This window comes from Apodemus sylvaticus, chromosome 6, assembly GCF_947179515.1.
Source record: "Apodemus sylvaticus chromosome 6, mApoSyl1.1, whole genome shotgun sequence".
NCBI classification, from domain to species: domain Eukaryota; kingdom Metazoa; phylum Chordata; class Mammalia; order Rodentia; family Muridae; genus Apodemus; species Apodemus sylvaticus.
Genome location: NC_067477.1, coordinates 136,411,351 through 136,434,383, shown reverse-complemented (window position 1 = coordinate 136,434,383; position 23,033 = coordinate 136,411,351).

Below are 23,033 nucleotides of genomic sequence, written 5' to 3'. Positions count from 1 at the left end.
ACTCCACCACCCAGCAGTCCTGCAGCTCTCAAACAATTGGCTTCCTTCATAACATCCTTTGTAGGTGAGGGTGCATGCCACACCACCCGTGGAGGTTGGCTCTCTCCTTCCGCCATGGGATTCTGGAGATCAAACTCAGGTAGTCAGACTTCACAACAAGTGCCTTTGCCTGCAGGATCTCACTAGAGATCCTAAAGAAAAAATAACTTCCTAACAAAAAGAAAAATTTCAGTCCATCATTAAAAAGAGGCGTCTGTTGTTTTAATGTTTACCTTTTCAGCGCTCGGGGTCTGTATCGGGCGAGCGGCTGGTAAGATCTGATGGTGACTCCTGGGGTGACCAAGAGTCTCTTGTGACTCTCACACTTCAGCCTCAGCGTAGGTTGTGGTGACAACCAGGAAGGGTCATCTTCTTATGGCTTCCAGTTTAATGGAGTGGAAGATGTTTGGCCCTCTGGGATGTCTGAATTGGAACAGACTGCCTTTTGTTTAAGATCGAGTTTCCCTCCAGCCAGGAGTGCTAAGAATGGAATTCTCAAGGCACACCCAGCAAGACTCGTGGAGGTAACAGGCTTTGTGTCAGTTAGGCTGGCTGGAAAAGGGCTCTGCAGCTGGTCGGGATGGCCTTTCCAGACCTTTCTCTCAGCCGTCTGCCTCTCTCCAGAAAGGTCTGAGTGTGTGTGTGTGTGTGTGTGTGTGTGTGTGTGTGTGTGTAAAACGCCTAATGTGGCTCCACACACTGCTTTAGGTGCAGCAGCTCTTGGCATGATCACGCCAGAGTTTGCACCCAGGACCCTCAAAAGCTCTGTGCATTATGGTAATTAGCTGTCTGCTTCAGCCTGTCCAGGCTGCTCACAAAGGACAGGAAGCTCTGCTCAACGTCAACAGTAGAAATTAAGGTGGTGCCCCACTCCACCCTCAGACCCCTAGTCCCTCACGGCAGAGCGAAACCTCTAAGCCGTAGAGTCTAAGGGCCTAAGGGAACTGTCACAACCCTAAGCACACCTTCCAGCTCTCTGCACTCCCTGAGAATGAGCAAAAGACACCCCTACAAGCTCACACAGACACACTCTCTCACACACACTCTCTCTCACACACATACTCTCTCACACACACTCACACACACATGTGCACATACACACACACTCACACACACATGCACACATACTTGTACACACATGCGCACACACACTCACACACATGCACACACACACTTCACACACACACATATATACACACACACCCACTCACACACACACACACACACACACACTCCAAGAGAGTCCGCACCAACTGTTAGAGCACCTTTGGTCTCCCGGAGGACCTTGTTTGTCCCTCTGGTCTAACCCACAGGCCTCTGCTGGCTTGCGCTGCCTCAGCACACTCTGCTCCTTCAGGGGACCTGAGTTCTGGTCTGAGCCTCCATACAAGCCTCCTCACAACCGTCTGTGAGCCCAGCTCCACGGGGTCTGGTGCCCTCTTCTGGTTTCCAGAGGCAGCGCCAGAGACACTCAGATGTCTCACACAAACACATGTAAATATACACATGACGTTACATCTTTTTGTAAAAAGTGGTTATCACTGCAAAAAAAAATAGTTGATAAATCAATTTTTCTAAGTACGTTCTCTCTGCCATATAAGTAAGTATACTTTTTGTTTGTTTGCTTAAAACTGTTTCTCTATTGTGTGGCTCTGGCTGTCCTGGAACTTGCTCTGTAGACTAGGCTGACTTGAAGTCGCAGAGATCCATCTGCCTCCAGAACTTTTTTTTATTTAAACTTTTCTCTGTTTTTATTTTATGTGTGTAAGTGTTTTGTCTGCATGTATGTCTGTGTATTACTAGCTTGTCTGGCATCTGCAGAGGTCAAAAGAAGGCATCAGATTCCCCGGCATTTGAGTTACAGGTGGTTATGAGCTGCTGTGTGGGTGCAGGAATCAGACACAGGTCCTCTGAAAGAGCAGCCAGTGTCCTTAACCACTGGACCATCGCTCCAGCCCACGTGAGCAGACTTTAATTGAGATATGCAGCATTTATATGCAGTGAGATGTCCAGATTTTAAGTCCATTTTGTCGTTGGTTTGACCTCATGTTAATTTGGGTCCCCAAGGTTGTGTGCATGAGACTCCGCACATAAGACCCCGAGGGGCCTTTCCATCACTTAATTCTGATTGGTTAATAAAGATGCCAGCAGCCAATGGCTGGGCAGGGCGGACAGGGGCAGGACTTCAGGATTCGAGGTCTCGGGACAGGGTCGGGGGAGGAAAATGAGGAGGAGGAGACGGAGGAGCTCCACCATGGCGGCAGCGTGTGGAGAAGATTTGCCATCCATGAGAAGAGTGCAGGACAGGAGGCATGGCGGCCATGTGAAGGAGCCCTCTGGGTCCAGAGCAGCCAAGACAGAAGACAGAATTTAGTAAACTACAACTCAGAATTATCGTCAGGAGGCAGAGTCTATCAGTACAGGAGGTTAGGCCCAGCCATTGAGCTGATTAAAGCATATCAAAATATAAAGGCTGCATGTGTGTGTGTGTGTGTGTGTGTGTGTGTGTATGTGTTTGTGAGTGTGTATGTGTGTTTGTGAGTGTGTATGTGTGTTTGTGAGTGTGTGTGTATGTGTATGTGTGTTTGTGAGTGTGTATGTGTGTGTGTGTTTGTGAGTGTGTATATGTGTGTATGTGTGTTTGTGTGTATATGTGTATGAGTGTGTGTGTGTATGTATGTGTGAGTGTGTGCGTATGTGTGTATGTATGTGTGTGTGAGCATGTATGTGTGTGTGTGAGTGTGTGTGCGTGTGAGTATGTGTGTGTCTTCCTTTTGGGAACATAAAACACTTAGGTGGGTAACAAACTGCAGCTGGGCTATTTATTATTTAATTCAACATATTTAAATGCATTCAGTCCATTTCTAGAAGTTCATATTCAGACAAAACATCCTTCTAAAATTCTTCCTAGCCAGAACTCCTCCCAAAGGAATGTCTGCTCTGGTTCCTATCAGTGGAGTCAGCTCTTCCTGTTCTGGAACTGCAAACAAACTGATTAATTCACGCAGCATGGGACCGCATGGCCGTCTTTCACTGAGCGTAACGGGTTCGAGGGCGACTGGATGGCTGCGTGTTGTGTGGCTATTTGTTTTCAGTTGTGACCAGAGCATGCTGTCAGCCACCGTGGATTGAGCAGTTGTTTCCTCTCCCTCTGTCTGTTACCTGCCACTCTTTTTCACTTTCTTGCACAACGTGAAGTTCTTCACTGTGGCTTCTGTAACACTTTTTAGCTTTGTGATTGACATCTACCATATCTGTGCTATATCATCATATACATATAGATGCAGATGTATACATCTATATGTATATATGTATGGAAAGAGACAGAACCGGATAGACATTTCTAAAATAAATGATTCTGAAATAGGAATTATACATTGATCCATAAAACTAAAAGTTTCATATGGCTCAACTATAGGTTACAGTTAAGTAATAATAATAATAATGGGACTGGAAGGATGGCTCAGTGGTTACAAGCATTGGCTGCTCTTCCAGAGGACCTGGGTTCAATTCCCAGCACCCACATGGCAGCTCACACCTGTCTGGAATTCTAATCTCAGGGAAGCAATGTCTTCTGGGCTCCATGGGTGCTGTACACACATGGCATGGAGATGCATGCGGACAAAACACCCATACATACAAAATCTATAAAAGGTAAGAAGACTTTAACAGAAAGAGTTCAGAGCAGGCATGGGGTTACACCTGTAATCTCAGCACTTGGGAGGCAGAGGCAAGTGAATCAAGAGTTCAAGGTCGATTTTGTTAACGTACTGAATTTGAGATCAGCCTGAGCCTGAGCTACATGGAGATCAGCCTGGGTCACATGAGACAACAAAACAAAACAAAACAAAACAAAACAAAACAAAACAAAAAACACACTCTACATGGTGGCTATAAATGTAAGGTTTTTTCCCTTTGAACAAAACCTAGTTTCAAAAATTGAAGTATTTGCCGGGTGGTGGCAGGTCTAGGCTGGGTGTTTCTAGATTCTTGTCCTCTTATCCAAAGACCTGAAAACAAGGCCCTATGCAGATTTTAATCTGTATAGGGCCTTTAATCCCAGCACTTGGGAGGCAGAGGCAAGTGGATTTCTGAGTTTGAGGCCAGCCTGGTCTACAAAGAGAATGGCCCCTCAGGCTTATGTGTTCAAAGCTTGGTCCCCAGTCAGTGGAAATGTTTGGGAAGGATTAGAGGTGTGGCCTCGTTGGAGGGAGTTCTTCACTGGGATACGAGCTTTAAGGTTTGAAAAGTCCATGCCATTCTGGGTTCTCATATGATTAATGTTTCTTTTTTTTATTTCCACTTTAGGTAACTATCTGTTTGTTAGTCCATTTGTTGATTAGATTGGTTCTTGGTTTTTGTTTGTTTTGTCTTTTGAGTTATTTGTATCTACTTCTATCCGACACATCACTAGGAAAGGTTTTCTTCCACCTCAACTGGCTCTTCACTTCATCAACTGAATCAACTGTTGGCTCTACAGACGCGGTCACACTTTTTATTCATTTAATGAGTACAGGAATTTTGCCCGCATGTTATGTCTGGGCACCACATGGGTGTAGGAGCTACAGAAGCCAGGAGAGGACACTGGATTCCAGTGGAACTGGAGTTAGAGGCAGTTGGTAGCTTCCAAGGGAGTGCCTGGACCTAGACATCTCTCCAAGCTCTCCGAGGCAGCTTTATAAATCCATAAGTTGCTATCTGCCATTGTTGCTCTGTCCCGAGTGACTTCACTCACGGCCTGACGTTCTTGCCCAACCTTTCCTCTAACAGTTTCAGAGTTTCTGTCTCACACTGAATCCTCTGACCCATTTAGAACTGCGTTTTGTACAGAACTAGCGCTGTAGATGTGATTTCATTCTTCCACATGTAAGACTCTGATTTCCCCAGCACCGTTGTTAAGGAAGATCGCCCTTAGTATAATCCTATGACACAGAATACAGTAAGACCAGGTCAGTGTCCTGCACGTTAAGTTTGAACCTTTAACCCCCAATCCTCTCTGTACAAGTATTACCAGTGCTCAGAGTCTAGGCTAGGTGTTTCTAGATTCTTGTCCTCTTATCCAAAGACCTGAAAACAAGGCCCTACACAGATTTTCAAATGAACAAGGTAACTTGATTTTGAACAAAATCATAGTGCAGGCTAAAGAGAGAAAGATGCTCTCAAGACTGACCAGACACGCTGTCCAGGGCTACACGTCCAGGATACACACACACACACACACACACACACAGCCCAGGGCTTCTTTCTGTGGAATCTAAGGGAAGGAGGAGCTGTTTGCTGTCCCTAACCCTGGATAGTCCTCTGTTTTGTTTGCTAGCTCAAGTTATGTAAGTATTTCTCAATTGCACCTGCCTCTCCCATAATGCATTTCATCTTAATCGTATCATGCCCAGTTATGCCTAAATCTAGAATGGTGAGTAGAGGACTCTCCATAAAAGATTACTAGAGGACATAGTTTTTGCCTTATTGGATGTGCATTCAAACTAGTTGTAGTCAGATTAACCCTCTATTCTTCATAACACTGGGAAGACACTTGAACAGAAACTGTCCTAATTTGATTGTTACCATGGGTTGGGAAACTTGTACCATTGTTCAGTGATAGGATTTTACGTACCCTGATGCAGGGAAATAGGGATATATGTCGTCTGATGAAGGTGTCTGCTGACGGTGTGGGATGAAGGTGTGTGTGTGGGGGGGGAGGCGGTTGAGGTACAACCATGTATAACTTTTAAATGTTCTTTATGGCTACTTTCCCCCATCACCCGTAGCAAAAATCCAACCCAGTATCATACATTATAATTAATTGTCATGTTCAACAAAATTTAAGGAAAAATAATCCAGTCCCTGTAGAGTCCCACACAGCATCTGGCCCTCTCTCCTCTCTACCATGTCCCTGGACTGTCCCTGAAGTGATCAGAATGATCCCATAAACTGTAATTACCAACCACGCTTTAAGATAAAGTTAGTACTCAACAAGATATCATTTTGGTATCTAAATAAGATGTGGCTCCATCAGACATAGAACCCAGGAAAAGAATTCCTTGAAGTCCAAATGTCTTTAGAATTACCATGAAGTCATTTGAATATCTAAAAAAAAAAAAAAGAAATGTAAAACACAGCAGACTTCCCAGGTGTAGGAGAATCAATTAGCAAGTAGTTTGGCTACACTTTTCTATAACCTCTAGACCAGTGCTTCTCAACACTCCCAGCGCTGAGACCCTTTAATACAGTTCCTCATTCTGTGATGACCCCAACCATAACATTATTTTCATTGTTACTTCATAACTATAATTTTTCTACTGTTTATGAATCATAATGTAAATATCTAATATACAGGATATCTAATATGAGACCCCTGTTGTTTGACCTCCTAAAGCAGTCACAACCCCCAGGTTGAGAACAGCTGCTCTAGAAACTTCCAACAGAGTCACAAATAGCAGGTGAAATCAGGTAAATGCCCTCCCAGGGTCTAAGAACTACAGCCCTCAAATCCTTAAAAATATCTTTAGCTTATGAAAAACTCTGCCAAAATGCACAGGGAAAGGAAGACAAACATTGTTGAGGATGGGGTATTTGTTTCCTTAGTGAGGAACAGTTGCTGATAATTATGCATGAATAATAATAATATTAAAAGCATAAATGCACTTGAAATATTTAAATGGGTTTAATTTATAAGGCCTGCAAATAATATAAAATATAATCAAAGGCCATTTTAGCAATCAAAGGCCATTTCACAGAAATTATTAACAATTTGCTCGAGGGTTGCATATGCTATTATAGTCTGTAAACTGAATTTAAACGTTTAATGACTAGTTTTTTTAAAATTCTGTTACTTTAACAACCTGAATATTAACTTTTAAAAGTAAGATTCTCGTGTTCCCTGTTTTCAAAAACCCACCCTCAGAGGGTCGTAAGCAGCTGGTCGTTCGTAAGCAGCTGGTGCTCTGTGAGAAGCTTCGTGTGCAAGCTCCAGGGCTTTGCTGGGCTTGGCCTGTGCAGTGCTCTACTCGGCAAGGGCAGGAACTACCATCTCCTTCCTCACAAGAAGCAAACCACCAAGGGCCTTGTCAATGTCAAAATAAGGCTTTATGGCTCTCAGCACAAAGCCAGTGACACAGTTTATTGTGGAGCCAAATGGCCATGGCCCAGGGACGTGGATCAGTCTGCCCCTAACACCCTGTCCCAGTATAATAACAGTTTCATGAAGTGTTACAAAGCAAATGATGGCCTTTCAAGAATAGATGTGATGTCAGGTAGCTGGGTATGGTGGCTTGAATATGCTTTGCCCATGGAAAGCAGCATTATTAGGAGGTGTGGCCTTGTTGAAACAGGTGAGGAAGAGTGAGTCTTCTCTTGGCTGTCCTCTGATCAAGGTGTAGAACTCTCATCTCCTTCTCCAGCACCACACCTGCCTGGATGCTGCCATGCTTCCTGCCATGATGATGATGGACTGAACCTCTGAACATGTATGCCAGCCCCAATTTAATGTTTGCTTTTATAAGAGTTGCCTTGGTCATGGTGTTTCTTCACAGCAGTGGAACCGTAAAGCTCTGGGCTACAGAAAGTGAGGAAGCCTCTACCACAGGCCTCCAGTCCTTTCTGATGACAGCCTTTGTGCTGTAAAAAATATCAGACTACAGAAGTGGACAATGGAGGCCTATAAAGGGAGCCAAGATAGCCGAGATAACTTGGCTCTGGGCCTTCAACACTCTTAACACCACGATCTCTCAAGGAGGCTCTCATCAGGCACAGCCCGTCAAGCCTTGAGCACAGTTAGCTTCCATCTCTAGTGCTCTCGTAACCAGTAGAGGTCCCATTGGCTCCGCCACTGGTCCCCGTGGTCTTCGGTCTTTGGGCTGCTTTGTCTTTTAGCCAAGTGAGCCATGTTTTATTGTTTATTATTTCTAATATTATTGAGAAAACATTACATTTGATCTTGCCTGACTTTCTAATGTAGTTTCCTTTCTGTTGTAGTAAAAGTCCACTGGGGGTTCTTACCTCAACTTTGACCCTTCAGTTCCCAAATAAAATCTCTATTTATAATAAGCCTACTGAATTAGAGCCTGGAAGGTATCAACCCTCTAAGCTATTTTGTTTACATCCCTGTCAGTAACCCCAAGATATCACTTGCCATATTCTGTCTGGGCCACTCTCTCTCCAACCTGCTAGCTCTCATGGCTATGTTCTCAACATTCAACTTCCCAGTAGCATCCCCTTTCTTCACATCTCTGCTTTCTTCTCCTTGTCTCTACTCCAATCCCAAGCCTTGGGAACCGAAGCTCCGCCTACTTCTCGACTGCCCAGTATAGGCTGCATGCATCTTTATTCAAACAAGAGCTTTAAATTAAGTGTAAGACCCCAAAAACCGAGGGTGCCCTAGCACCCCATGCCCCGGAAGGTGACACCCAAACCACTCTCGAGAAATGGTCTCTATGCAATAGCATGAGGATTTCTTTATTCCAGAATTCTGGGTTCCACAGCCATACACCAAGCAAGGATAGAGGACTGAGGACACTGTGCAACTGAAGTCAGGGGTATTTAAAGGGGAAAAATCACAAGACAAGGGTTGGAGGCCACAATTCACAAGGCAAGGGGTGGAGGACAAAACATGCACGGAATGGGGAAGTACAGAATGAGGAAGTAAGGAAGGCTAGAGATTATCTGGAGCAAACGTCCTTGGGGCATTGTATAGTTAAACATTGGAACTAGAACAGGGTGGGCTATCTTTCTCAAGCTGAAAACAGAAAAACAAGTTACTCTGTGCTGGGCTAGTTGTTTAGAGATCTAAAAATATTGAGTTGGGGGTCTCTCATAAGGAGTCAGGTTGCATAGCATCGCCTGGCATGTGTGAGGATGTCCTCACCCCCGAGGCAACTAGACCTTGGGGCCAGTATCTATATCACAATACATAGCCACAGACCAAACCTCAGCACCTTCCAGGTGCTGCTTTACTGAGAGTGGCCACATGCTTTTGCTGTTTTCGTTTTGTCTCTGTAAAATGATGTATGTCCACTACTGCCTTCCTTCCTTCAGGGAAACTTACCTGGTGATGTTCATGCCTCTGTTGGTAATGAGGCAGGTCTTCTCTTGATACAATCCCATCCTATACAGGTGTTCTTCGAGTCTGTCACATACTGTGTCCTATGCAGGTGACAGTCAGAGCTAACAAATCAGGAGCTTCATACGCTCCTGTCCCACACAGGTGCACGTGCCTCTCACATGTTGTGACAAGAACTGTAGGATGCTGGTGACACAGCTAGAGCTGATCTTCAGGAGCTTAGTGCCAGAGCCTGGTGCTTAGACTCCCCCCCCCCCCCATCTCAAGGCTCTTGGGCCCCTCACATTTCCCCTCAGCATTTCCCCCAGGATTCTGGGTTCGAATGCTGCTTCACCACTGCTCAGCTCCCTAGCCAGGAAAAAGCAATGGACTTCAGTTCCAAGCCTCAGTCCTCCTTAGGAAAATGAGATTTTGCTCATTCATTCATTTTACTAGTTTTGCAATCTGGGCTCTTTTTCTTTTTTAGTCAGTATGTGTGTGTGTGTGTGTGTGTGTGTGTGTGTGTGTGTATGTGTGACTTTTTTGTTGCCATGACTGAGGCAATTTATAGAAGAGTTTGTTTGCACTTAAGGTTCAAGGGTCAGAGTTCATGACGACAGAGCAGAGGCCTGGCAGAAGCTGAGGGCTCAGTGGGAATGGCCCAAGGCTTTGAAACCTCAGAGTCCATCCTCATACCCTAACCCTGCACCCATCATGTACTTCCTTCATCGAGGCTGTACGTCCTAAGCTTTCTTAAACAGCGCCATCAGCAGGAGACCAAGCATTCAGACGCCTGTGCATATGTGGGACATTCTCATTCAGACCTGCACAGTCTGTCCATGTAACTCAGGAGACGAATCACAGGAACCAGCATCTCATTCCACTGTGTGTATCTACAAGTCTGAACTCGGGTTTCAGGCTTAGTGAGAAGGGCTTTACCTGCTGAGCCGCCTTGCTGCCACCTCCGTAGTTCTGAGGGAAACAGACACGCGAAACAAACTGCTTCTAAAGCCTGGAGGGAGGGCCTGGCATAAGCTGACTCTTTGGGAAATCTCCACTGTTAAATTTTATGAGAATTCTAATTGCTAGTACTGCACTGCTCTAATGATAAAAGAACCGTAGCAGCTCTTGGTCCTGAAAGAAAGGTGACCCACAATTCCCCTCAGTGAGTTTCTTTAGCAATGAAAAGGGCTCAAGGTCATGGTTGGGCCTCTAAATGGGCAGAAGAGAAATCACACAGAGAAATTATATATGTGTCATTTTAACCAGATGGAGCTTGTGTTTAAGAGAGAGAGGACGTTTCCATTCTGTGGAGAGCTTTGGGGGCAGGAATCTGACATTGACCAAGGACAAGGAAATGGGCTACGGGCAGGAATCTAATTTTAGGCCAGAACAGGGAAGTAAGCTCAGGTGGAACAAAGAAGCAGGCTTCAGGCAAGAACCTGACTTTGGGCGAGGACAGGGAAGTGGGCTCAGATGTCTTGGTCACCCTGATTAGCCCTTAAAACAGTGATCTCTGGACTTTGCTTATTGCCTTGTTTGTTCCTTAACTGTTTGTGTTTACTGTACTGTTTGTCCTTATCGCTTGCATGTAATTAAAAAGGTATAAAAGACTGGGGAAAAAAATAAACCTGCCCTCAGCCTCAGGACTGACTGGGGTCATGCTACAGTATTGTTTAATCATCTTTTTTCTTTTTAATCCTCATTCCTGTGCTGGAGAACCTGTTGGCTGACTGAGTTGGCTTGGTCACTGTTTAAAACCTGAATGAGACTTTATTTTGAGAGAGAGAGAGAGAGACGGAGGACAGGCCAGCGGTGATTGTGCTGATGAGAGTTAACAACAGCTTCCAGGCACCTCCAGAGCAACCCCCACCCCAGGAGTCTCCAGACCACTTCCCCAAAACAAAGGAGAATTCTGGCTTTTTATAACCTTACAGGAGTGGCAGGAAGTTTCCATTCTGTAAAACCTATGTCACAGAGAGCTTGGAGGAGATGGATATCAAAATGTGGAAGCTGTCACATCACAATACAAACTGTTTTTAACTCTGTCCCAGAGCAGGGGTGGGGGGCAGAGGTAATAGAGGAGTGGCCTAATTTGGGCTATAGTATCTGACCTAAAGATGCACAGCCTTGTTCTAACATATTTTAGCCTAGTGGGTCAAGAAAGACACGATGCTGTGATACAATGTGGTCCAGCAAATTTTAAATTCCTGCAAGCCGAATTACCCAATAAAAGAGTCTCAGGATGCGGCTGACATACCATCTGGGGATTTCTAGAGCTCTGGTGATGACTCTAAAAATTGAGGACATGTTGTCTGAAGCACACTTTGTAATTTCTTCCCAGTTTCCCCAACAAATTCATAAAGTGAAAGTCACACATTCATTGTGAAAATTTTAAAATTCTAGACCTATGGTGAGTGCCTGACAGAGGATGCCGGCTTCTGGGAACCTCTGGGTCAGCTGTTCACTTCACAGAAATGCTCTCCTGACATAAGCAGCCTCAGGGAATCTGTAAGACCCTAAAAAACCGAGGGTGCCCCAGCACCCCATACCCCGGAAGGCGACACCCAAATCACTCTCAAGAAACAGTCTCGATGCAATAGCATGAGGATTTCTTTATTCCAGAATTCTGGGTTCCACAGCCGTACACCAGGCAGGGTTAGAGGACTGTGGACCACGAGTGCCGAATTGTGACAGCTTTTATAATTGCGACAGCTTTTATAAGTTTACGGAAAAGCCCACGAATCACAAACCAATTATTTCTTAGCATGGAGAGCCCGCGAAATGCGAGCCAATCGATTTGTACCACTCCATAGTTTTTAGGCCAATCACTTTAAATTATTGGAGCCCAGGCTCAGTGGACCAATTAGTTTCCTATTTTCTTGAATGTCTATAGCTGCGTGAACTCCTGCATAGGGGTAATGGCATAAGTTTACAGAAGCAAGATAAACTTAGCCCATTTCCAGTTACCTTGTGGGACTAGGATCTCCTATTCAAGGCCTTTCTGCTAGCTCTAAACAAAGGGCGGGCTCTGGAATGTGACCTTTTACCTAGTTTCTAACAAAGCGAGATAGCATTTTAAACTTCTGACTTCTTGGGGTCATTAGAGTTAGGCTGTATTATTTTCTGTCCTTTCAGTTGCATGGAAGTTGCATAGGACACAGGAACCCTGGAAATGAAAACCTAAAGATCCAGAGAAATTTTATGCTTAGGTTTGCTGAAGAATGAGCAGGTTGACGTAACTACACAAAGGGAGTGATGTCATGGCCAGACTGGGAGGGTGGCTCAAGGATCTGTCTGCCTGGATGCTGTGTGGCACTCGCCCCTCCCTGCCTGAGGCGAGGCGGGGGAGGGGTGCCCTCTGCGATGGGAGTTTTCAAAGACAAAGCAAGAGCTGCTGTTCTGGGTTTCATGGCCCTAGTGGGCCAGGTGGTTCTAGTTTTAATGACAAACTCCAGGGGGAAAGATATTCTACTTTCTAGTTTTTTTTTAAAGGAAACAAAAAACAAAGATATTAAATTCACTATAATGAAAAAAAGGTGGAATTGTCAGAACACTAAAAGCCATACATTTTTTGATCCAATCTAATGTTGATTGAACTTAAGCCAATATATGGTGTGTTTAAATGAGAGCAACAGAATTAAAGACTTAAAAGGAAGAAATAACTTGAAGATAGTATCTGAAATGAAAAGATAACTAAGCATTTAATCATTTTCCTGGCTTTCTACAAAGAGCTTTTGCCTTATATAAAATGCTTTGGCTTTCTAGTGTTCTTTCTGCATGTATATATGTAGGCATACTGTGTGTATAGAGGATTGCTTATAATGAATCCTGAGGCCTGAGACTCTCCTTAGGCTACAAGGACATAGTGGATCACATGACGTAGCACACATGACCACTGCGCTGACTGGATGAGAACCAAGATCCTTTGAGGGGTTGGGCTGAGGAACTTGCATGGACTCCCCATTGGCTGGGCTTCTGATATACTCAAAGGTGATAAACCACGAATATTTTCTCAGTCTCTATAACTCACAGTCACTGGGCAGGCAGCATGTTGGTATTCCTCCCTTGGAGGTGCTCTGTCTTAGGGTTTTACTGCTGTGAACAGACACCATGACCAAGGCAAGTTATAAAAGACTGCACTTAATTGGGGCTGGCTTACAGATTCAGAGGTGTAGTTCAGTGTCATCAAGGCAGGAACATGGTGGCACCCAGGCAGGCATGGCGCAGGAGGAGCTGAGAGTTCTACATCTTCATCTAAAGGCTGCTAGCTGAATACTGGCTTCCAGACAGCTAGGATAAGGGTCTTAAAACCCATGCCACAGTGCACACCTACTCCAACAAGGTCACACCTCCTAATAGTGCCACTCCCTGGGCCAAGCATATACAAACCACCACATCCCACTCCCTGGCCTCCACAGGCTTGTTCAAACATATGGGTCTATGGGGGCCATACCTAGCCACAGCATAATTTAAAAATTACATTTAGTCCAACTTCCAAAGTCCCCATAGTCCATAGCAGTCTCAATAATGTTAAAAGTCCAAAGTTCAAGGACTCTTCTGAGATTCATCCAATCACTTAACTGTGATCCCCAAAGCAAGACCGGAACCCAGCTGGGCGAACTCCAAACTCTGCATCTCCATGTCTGATCTCAACTCCATTTTCAACTCCTTTTTCATCTTTGTTGACTACAAACTTCTTTCTCCTGGGCTGGTTCCACGCCCTGTTAGCAGCTTTCCTCAGCAGGCATCCCACAGCTCTGGCATCCCGAACATCTTGGGGTCTCCAAGGCAACTTAATGTTACAACTTCTTGTTCCAATGTCTGGGATCCACACATGATCTTCTGGGCTCCTCCAAAGGGCTGGCGTCACTTCTCCAGCTCTGCCCTCTGTAGCACTCTAAGCTCAGGTTGGTCCACTCCACTGCTGCTGCTGTTCTTGGTGGTCATCCCATGGTACTGGCATCTCCAGTATGTTGGGGTCTTCTGCTACAACTAGGCTTCACCAATAGGCTCTCTTCATGGTGCCAAGCCTCAAATCCTTTGCATGACCTCTTCAGTCCTGGGTTGTCAACTACAACTGAGGCCTTCACCAATGGCCTTCTGCAGCCTCTCATAGTGCCAAGCCTCAGCTTCTCTTCATGACCCCTTCATGCCTTCAAAACCAGTACCACCTGGGTGACTCTTACATATTACCAAGTACAGGGGCAGCATGAGGTACAACCTTGGCTATCTCTGGAACACAGATTTTTTTTTTTTTTTTTGTGCTCTCAGAAAACACTTGCCAGAAGATTTCACCTCAGTCATGCTGGTTTCTTCTTAATCACCACTAATTTCTTAGCTCCAGCTAACCAGAATCATCAATTGTCCCAGTAGTCTCCTTCTCCTCTTGACTCTAAAGCCAAAGCCATATGGCTGAAGCTGCCAAGTTCTGATGCTTGCAGGAGCTGGTACATGCCCCTTGTTCTATTACATTATCTCTAGCTTTCTGTTTGCCAACTCCTTCACTGCCTAAGCTTGGCTGCCCTGGATCTTGCTCTGTAGATTGACCTTGAACTCAGAGATCTGCATGCCTGTCTCTGGGGATTAAATGTATGTACCACTGTGGGACTGTGTAAGGCAGTCTGTGACCTGGTTAAGCAAAGCTTACTCCAGAGACCCAGTAGAACATTCTACAAGGGATGGAACCAGTGAACCATGCTCCCAGACTCCTGACTCCTCTACTCCATAATCCTGTGGCCATCAGTCACATAGGGCCATGCCCCCAGGCCCTAGTGTTCTGGCTGGACTCCACCCCTACAGTCACCTGGCTAGCGCCAGGTTTTCCGGCCCCACAGTTACCTGGCAACAGCCAAGTAACCCAGCCCACTATAAAAGAAGGCTTCTTGGCCCCTCCTAGCTCTCTTGCTTTTCTCTCTTGCCCTTGCTCTTGTCCCACCCCCCCAGCCCCCCTCCCGTTCCCCCTCTCTCCCTATTCTTTCCCCTCTTTTCACGTGGTCATGGCCAGCTCTCATTCTTCTATCTTTTCTTTCTCTCTTTACTTCTCTATCTCCTTTTCTCTTTCTACTTTTCTATAATAAAGCTTTGAAACTGTGAACTGTCTCTTCTTATCAAAACCTGCCGACTAGGAGCATGGAGCAGGCCTCAGCGTCTCCAGTCACCAGGAAAGGACCCAGGACTTCCCCTAGACAGCCTCTCTCTATATATAGGTACTCCGGCGCCCGCCATCCCTACCCCGGTGTGGTGCACAAGCACAGCCTGTTTTCCCCTATGTGAGCCCCACCTGCCTGTTTTCCTAGCCATAAAGACATGCCTCCTCCCTTCTGCCTTTCTCTACAGCGGGTACACACGGGCTGCTCATTTTTTCCCCACACACCGCCTTGCCTGGATTTAAGCTTTTCTTCACTTAGAGCTTGCTGTCTTAGGCTGGCCTTCAACTCAGAGATCTGCTTGGCTTTCTCTCCTGAGATTAAAGGTGTATACCTCCATGCCTGGATCTACATTTAGCTGGGTGGGATCTTACCCCAAAGTCTCACTCCCTTAACTTGTCATCTCCTTGAACACAGGACTCAGCTCCATTTCACTTCCTGGAGCCCCTTTAATACTCAAACCATATATTTTATATTTTTCCTTTCTCCACTTGCTACACTTGTAATAATAATCAAAATAATCGTCATGAGACTTAGCCAGCAGAGAACAAAGTCTCTGCTGGGTGTTTCTGAGACTTTGTCAATGCTCTTAATCTGAGTCTCTTCACCTTAGCCTCAGGCAGACTCTTCAGACAAAGGTAAAAAGTAGTCACATTCTTCACCAAAATACCTCCAAACAGTCTCTAGGCCACATATTGAAATTCTCCATTGAAATCTCTTTGTCCAGGCTTCCACGATTCAAATCACCTTCAGCAACAAAGTCCTCCATACTCCTACTAGGATGGCCCATCAAAGCCATTTAAAGCATCCTACTGCTTTCTAAATCCAAAGTCCCCAAACTACATTCTGCCAAGCAAAAGCATGACCAAGCCTATCACAGCAATACCCCACTGCCTGGCACCAACTTCTGTCTTAGTTAGGGTTTTACTGCTGTGAACAGGCACCACGGACAAGGAAATTCTTATTAATTGGAGCTGGCTTATAGGTTCAGAGATTCAGTCCATTATCATCAAGGCTGGAACATGGCTGCATCCAGGCAGATATGGTACAGGAGGAGCTGAGAGTTCTACATCTTCATCCAAAGGCTGCTAGCAGAATACTGACTTCCAGGCCCCTAGAGTGAGGGTCTTAGGCCCACACCCACAATGACAAGCCCTCTCCAACAAGGCCACACCTCCTAACAGTGCCACTCCCTGGGCAAAGCATATACAAACCATCACATGTTCCTGCTCTTGGGAGTTCTTTCTCATTTGTCCTTAGCAATCTACTTTTGCTCTGCTCCCTCCTGTCTTTGTCCCTTATTCTCCTTGGGTGTGAGACAAGAAACTCAAAAGTCACTGGCTTGAGTTGGCTTCAGTGACAATTCTAGTTCCATTCTGTTGCTGATAAAACATTCTGACCCAAAGCAACTTAGGGGAGACATTTCCAGGTCATAATCCAGGCATGTGGCAGGCTTATGGTAATCTAGTCTTTTAATACCAGCCTAGAGCTACCTGCCAAGGGAGTTGTGTCGCCCACAGTGGGCTGGATTCTCCTAAACCAATTAACAATAAAGACCAAGCCCCATGGAAGTGCCCACAGGCCAATCTGATCTGGGCAATCTCTCAGTTAAGACTTCCTTCTCAGATGGCACTAGGCCAGTGGTTCTCAACCTTCCTAATGTTACTGTAAGACTTGGGGAGCCTTAACTTACTGGAGACCCCCTGAGTGAACAACATGGAGACGGGAATTGATGCAAAAAGCAAGAGGAGTTTTATTTGATCCAGCATGCTGGGGTCACCCTGCACATAGGGAGAGAAAGACCACATGCAGCCGGATGCGCGGGCCTTTATACAGTCCTCAGGGCAGCCACCATTAGTCACAATGTGATTGGCAGAACAGTGCTACCTTTAAAGTAATTGGTTGTTAGGGAATGAGGTAGGTGGCCAATGGTCTTGGAATAATTCTAGGCCTCCCCAAGCCGCAGGGACCTCCCTGAGGTCTGAGGAATGTAATTTAGTCTCCCCCTTCTGGGAGGGGCAAGTGTTCCATGACCTTTCCAAAGTCACTGAGCTGACCCTTTAACATAGTTCATCTTGTAGTGACCCTCAAACATAAAATTTATGTGTTGCTATTTCATAACTGTAATTTTGCTACTGTTATGAATCATAACATAAATATCTGATATGCAGGCTATCTGATATGCTACCTCTGTGAAAGCGGTGGTGACCGCAGGTTAAGAGCTGCTGCTCCAGCCTGGGTCCTTGTCAGGTAACACTAACCAGTGACTGCTGTCCACTGAACACCCTTGCTCCCTGAGTTTGCTCAACAAGAGCCGGAAAAAACTCAGGAAAAATATTCAAAACAAATCAACTCAACAATTTTTGTGGTGTTTTTTTTTTTGTTTCATTTTTTGTTTGGTTGTTTTTGTTGCTGCTGTTGTTTTTGTTTTTAATGGTGCTGGAGATTAAACTCAGCATCTCGGCCCCTAATATTGATGAGTGCTTTACCCCCGACCTATATGCCAGCCCTGAAAGTCTTGATGGTGAAATACATGTCAACTTAACTTCTTGTCCTTCTGAAACTCCATTGGCGTCCACTTTGTTGTTAAAAGAAGAAAATTACACATAGGAGCAAATAGCAGCGGGAGGGAAGGAGGGGAGGAGGGGGAAAGGGAGGAGGGGAGGAAGGGAGGACTGCCCTAGGGCAGCAGTGTCTCAGAGAGAGGGGAGCTGAGAAAGGAAGCTTTAGAAAAAGGAGGGCAGAAAGCACAAGCAGCTAAGACAGGGCTCTCCCAGGCTGCGGCACTAGGTCCGTGAACGGAAGCTTTGCAAAGTGCCTTTAATGGCGGTAAGTCAAGGAGGCAGAGGCGTGACTTCTCCTAGAGTTAAGTCAAAGGTTAAATAGAAGTCTGCCCTGGTGCTCGCTGACCTTGAGAAGGGAACGAGGCCAGAATCTAGGAGAGGGGTGATGTGTAACATCCCCAGGGGAGTCACCAAGTTCTCCACACTGGGTACAAGGGTCATGGCATAGAAACAGAAGCCAACAAATTTTCCAGAGCCACATTTCAACTAGGACAGAGGTCGTCCATGCTGGCTGTAATTGCCCTCCATGCCCACTATGAGGCAGGCTCAGACCCTGACTATCATATTGAAGGGAAATAAACTCTATAACACAGAATCTGGATTTTTTGTTTTTAGAGACAGAGTTTCTCTGTGTAGCCCTTGATGTACTGGAACTCACTCTGTAGACCAGGCTGGACTTGAACTCAGAGAGATCCTCCTGCCTCTGCCTCCTGAGTGCTGGGATTAGAGACATGTACCACTATATGCTGCCAGAATTTGGGTTTTAATTCTTGAACTCAACATTAAGAGAAGAAATTGCAGTTGCAAAGTACCTGGAAAATAGTAGTTTTGATTATTCTACTGAACTCATATTTATTTTCTTTTTCCATCAAAGGAATCTTTTGAGATCTAAACTGAGGTGAGCTGATGGTCTGCTAATGCCTGGCTTGGTTCTCCTTTCCTTGGAAACTTTCCTCATCCTGTGGCCTCAGGGCATAGAACCATCACAGGACTCTGAATCTCCCTGACATGATCTAACACTGGCAGCTCAGGGGAAGCCCTTGGCATTCACAGAGGCCCTCCCTTCCCAGCCTTAAAACTGTGGGGTGGTGGGGAGGGAGGGGCTGAGTGGACAGGGTCTCACACCTCCTTTACTACCCAAGGCAGTCAGCACGGATCTGCTTCATATTTGAGACTTCCACCCAGACAAAGTGTCATAATGCAGAAAAGGGATTTGAAAACCTATTGGGTGAGATGATGTGAGCTCACATCTTATGCCCCAAACAAGTCAGCTCTTAGAGCAAGGGCCTGGCACTGCAGAGCGAGCAGAACCCAGCACAAAATGAAATTCAAGGCCCATAGCTCTTGAAGCACTAAAGATGGCCGGTCATGGTTACATATACCTATAATTCTGGTACTTGGGAGGCTGAGGAAGGAGAATTACAAATACAAGGACAGCTAGGTCTATATAGGCCAGCTAGGGCTACACAGTATGACTCTCTCAAAAAAGAAAAGAAATGAAAGAAAAAAGAAAGTTCTAAAACAGAACCATTTTTGGTGGTGTGTAACTGCAATCATAGTACTTAGAAGTCAGAGGTAGAAAGATCTTCAGGGCTGGCCTGGGTTATGTGAGAATTTGTAGTCTCAAAAAACACTACTACTACTACTACTGACGAAGATGACGACAACAATGATGATGATAATAATAGTTTGTTTTTTAAGTAGAGCCCTCAAGATGATCAAAGGTGCTTCCTGACAAGCCTGACAACCTGAGTTGACAACATGGTAGAAGGAGAGAAGTGATTTTTGCAAACTGCCTACTAACCTCCTCATGTGGTGCACACATGTATAAATACATAAATAAATTAAATGAAAACCAAAAGTTAACTGAAGAGTAACTCAAGAATAAATCTGCCATCTTCTGTCTTTCAACTTGTCACAGTGTTTCCCTTTGCCATGTAATGTCATTTCAAGTAAAGGGAATGTAAAATTCCAAGCTATTAGTGTAAAAGTTACCATTTATCTTTATGTCATACAACATCAGTTTCAGATGCAAATACTGACTCAAGCAGAACCAATAAGATTAGGCAACTCATATTGCATAGTTTGTATATGCATGCATATTTCACTATTAACACAGACAATAGAAGATGCAAGAAGCCAATTCTGGTGTTTTTATTTCAAATCTTGGTTTTTAGCAACAGACTCAACCTTTAACTGGTGATCAATAATAAAGGACACGGCCATATTCGCTGCCTGCCGGAGCAGAAGGGCTTCACTAGGTACTGTATCACTCTGAGCTTTAGATCTCTGGGGGTACAAACCCCCAGGGGTCTGCCTGCACTCAGGAACTGAGCTCATAGGCGGTTCGTCTGCCAGACCTCCGGGCGTGGGGCCTGTGTCCTGCCTGGAGACCAGCAAAGGGAGAGAATCCCTGCAGCCATATTCTCTACCTGCTGGAGCATAAGAGCTTCACTAGGTACTGTATCACCCCGAGCTTTAGATCTCTGGGGGTGCAAACAGCCAGAGGTCTGCCTGCACCCAGGACCTGAGCACACAGGTGGTTCATCTCCCAGCTGGTTGGTCGTGGGGCCTGTATCCCTTGCAGAGAACAACAGAGGGAGCAACTCCCCGTGGCCATCTTTGTGGCCTGCCAGGGCAGAAAAACATCACTAGGTACTGTATTATCCTGAGCTTAAGATCTCTGGGGGTGCAAATCTCCAGGGGTCTGCCTGCGCTCAGGACCTGAGAACATAGGCAGTTTATCTGCAAGCCAGTCGGTCGTGGGGCCTGTATTCTACGTGAGAATCAACAGAGGGAGTGACCCCCCATACACCATCTTTGCTCCATAACAGAGCAGTCTGAGAACACCTGGTTCACCTTGACAACCCAAGTATAACATTTCCTGAGGCAAGACTGAGCAGGGCTCCAAAGTCACAAAAGACCATAGATGCAAATAACAGCAACAGAATACAAGAGATAGAAGAAAGAATCTCAGATGCCGAAGATACCATTAAAAACCATGGACTCAGCAGTCAAAGAAAATGCAAAATGCAAAAAGCTTGTAACCCAAAACATCCAGGAAATCCAGGACACAATGAGAAAGCCAAATCTAAGGATTATAGGCATTGATGAGAGTGAAGATTTACAACTTAAAGGGCCAGCAAATATCTTCAACAAAATTATGGAAGAAAACTTCCCTAACCTAAAGAGAGAAATGCCCATGAATATACAAGAAGCCTACAGAACTCCAAACAGACTGGACCAGAACAGAACTACCTCCTGTCACATAATAATCGAAACCCCAAATGTACTAAACAAAGAGAGAATGCTTAGGGCAGTAAGAGAAAAAGGGCAAGTAACATATAAAGGAAGACCTATCAGAATTACACCAGACTTCTCACCAGAGACCATGAAAGCTAGAAGATCCTGGGCGGATCTCATGCAGACTCTAAGAGAACACAAATGCCAGCCAAGACTACTATACCCAGCGAAACTCTCAGTCACTATAGATGGAGAAACCAAGATATTCCATGACAAAACCAAATTTACACAATATCTTTCCACAAACCCAGCCCTACAAAGGACAATAGGGGGAAAACGCCATTGCAACGAGGGAAACTACACCCTAGAAAAAGCAGGATATTAAGCTTCTTTCATCAAACCCAAAAAAAGATAACCACACTAGTATAAATTTAACATCAAAAATGATGGGAAGCAATAACCACTACTTCTTTTTTTTTTTTCCCTGTTTCTTGAGACAGGGTTTCTTTGTGTAGTCCTGGCTGTCCTGGAATTCACTCTGTAGACCAGGCTGGCCTCGAACTCAGAAATCCACCTGCCTCTGCCTCCCAAGTGCTGGGATTACAGGTGTGCGCCACCACACCCGGCTAAACCACTACGTCTTAATATCTCTTAACATCAATGGACTCAATTCCCCAATAAAAAGACATAGACTAACAGACTGGTTACATCAACAGGACCCTACATTTTGCTGCATACAGGAAACACACCTCAGTGTCAAAGACAAAAACTACCTTAGAGTAAAAGGCTGGAAGACAATTCTACAAGCAAATGGTCTCAGGAAACAAGGCAGAGTTGCTATTCTAATATCAGATAAAATTGACTTTCAACCTAATGTCATCAAAAGAGACATGGAAGGTCACTTCTTGCTGGTCAAAGGAAAAATCCAACAAGAAGAACTCTCAATCCTGAACATCTATGCTCCAAATACAAGGGTGCCCTCATTCATAAAAGAAACTTTACTAAAGCTCAAAGCACACATTGCACCTAACACAATAATTGTGGGTGACTTCAACACTCCACTCTCATCAATGGACCGATCAGGAAAACAGAAACTAAACAGGGAGACAGTGAAACTAATTGAAGCTTTGGACCAATTGGATTTAACAGATATATATAGAACTTTTCATCCCAAAGCAAAAGATTATACCTTTTTCTCAGCACCTCAGGGTACCTTCTCCAAAATGGATCATATAGTTGGTCACAAGACAGACCTCAACAAATATAAGAAGATTGAAATAATCCCATGCCTCCTATCAGATCACTATGGAGTAAAAGTGGTATTTAATAACAATAAAAACAACAGAAAGCCCACATATACATGGAAACTGAACAATACTCTACTCAATGATACCTTGGTAAAGGAAGAAATAAAGAAAGAAATCAAAGATTTTTTAGAATTTAACGAAATTGAAGGCACAACATACACAAATCTATGGGACACAATGAAAGCAGTGCTAAGAGGAAAATTCATAGCTTTGAGTGCCACCAAAAAGAAATTCGAGAGAGCATACACTAGAAGATTAATGGAACAACTGAAAGCCCTGGAACAAAAAGAAGCTAATTCACCCAGGAGGAGGAGAAGACAGGAAATCATCAAACTCAGAGCTGAAATCAATCAAGTAGAAGCCAAGAGAACCATACAAAGAATCAACAAAACCAGGAGCTGGTTCTTTGAAAAAATCAACACGATAGATAAACCCTTAGCCAGACTAACCAAAGGGCACAGAAAAAGTATCCAAATTAACAAAATTAGAAATGAAAAGGGGGATATTACAACAGAAACTGAGGAAATTCAAAAAATCATCAGATCCTACTACAAAAGCCTATACTCAACACAACTGGAGAATCTGGAGGAAATGGACAATTTTTAGACAGATACCAAATACCAAAATTAAACCAGGATCAAATAGATCATCTAAACAGACCCATAACCCCTAAAGAAATAGAAGGGGTCATAGA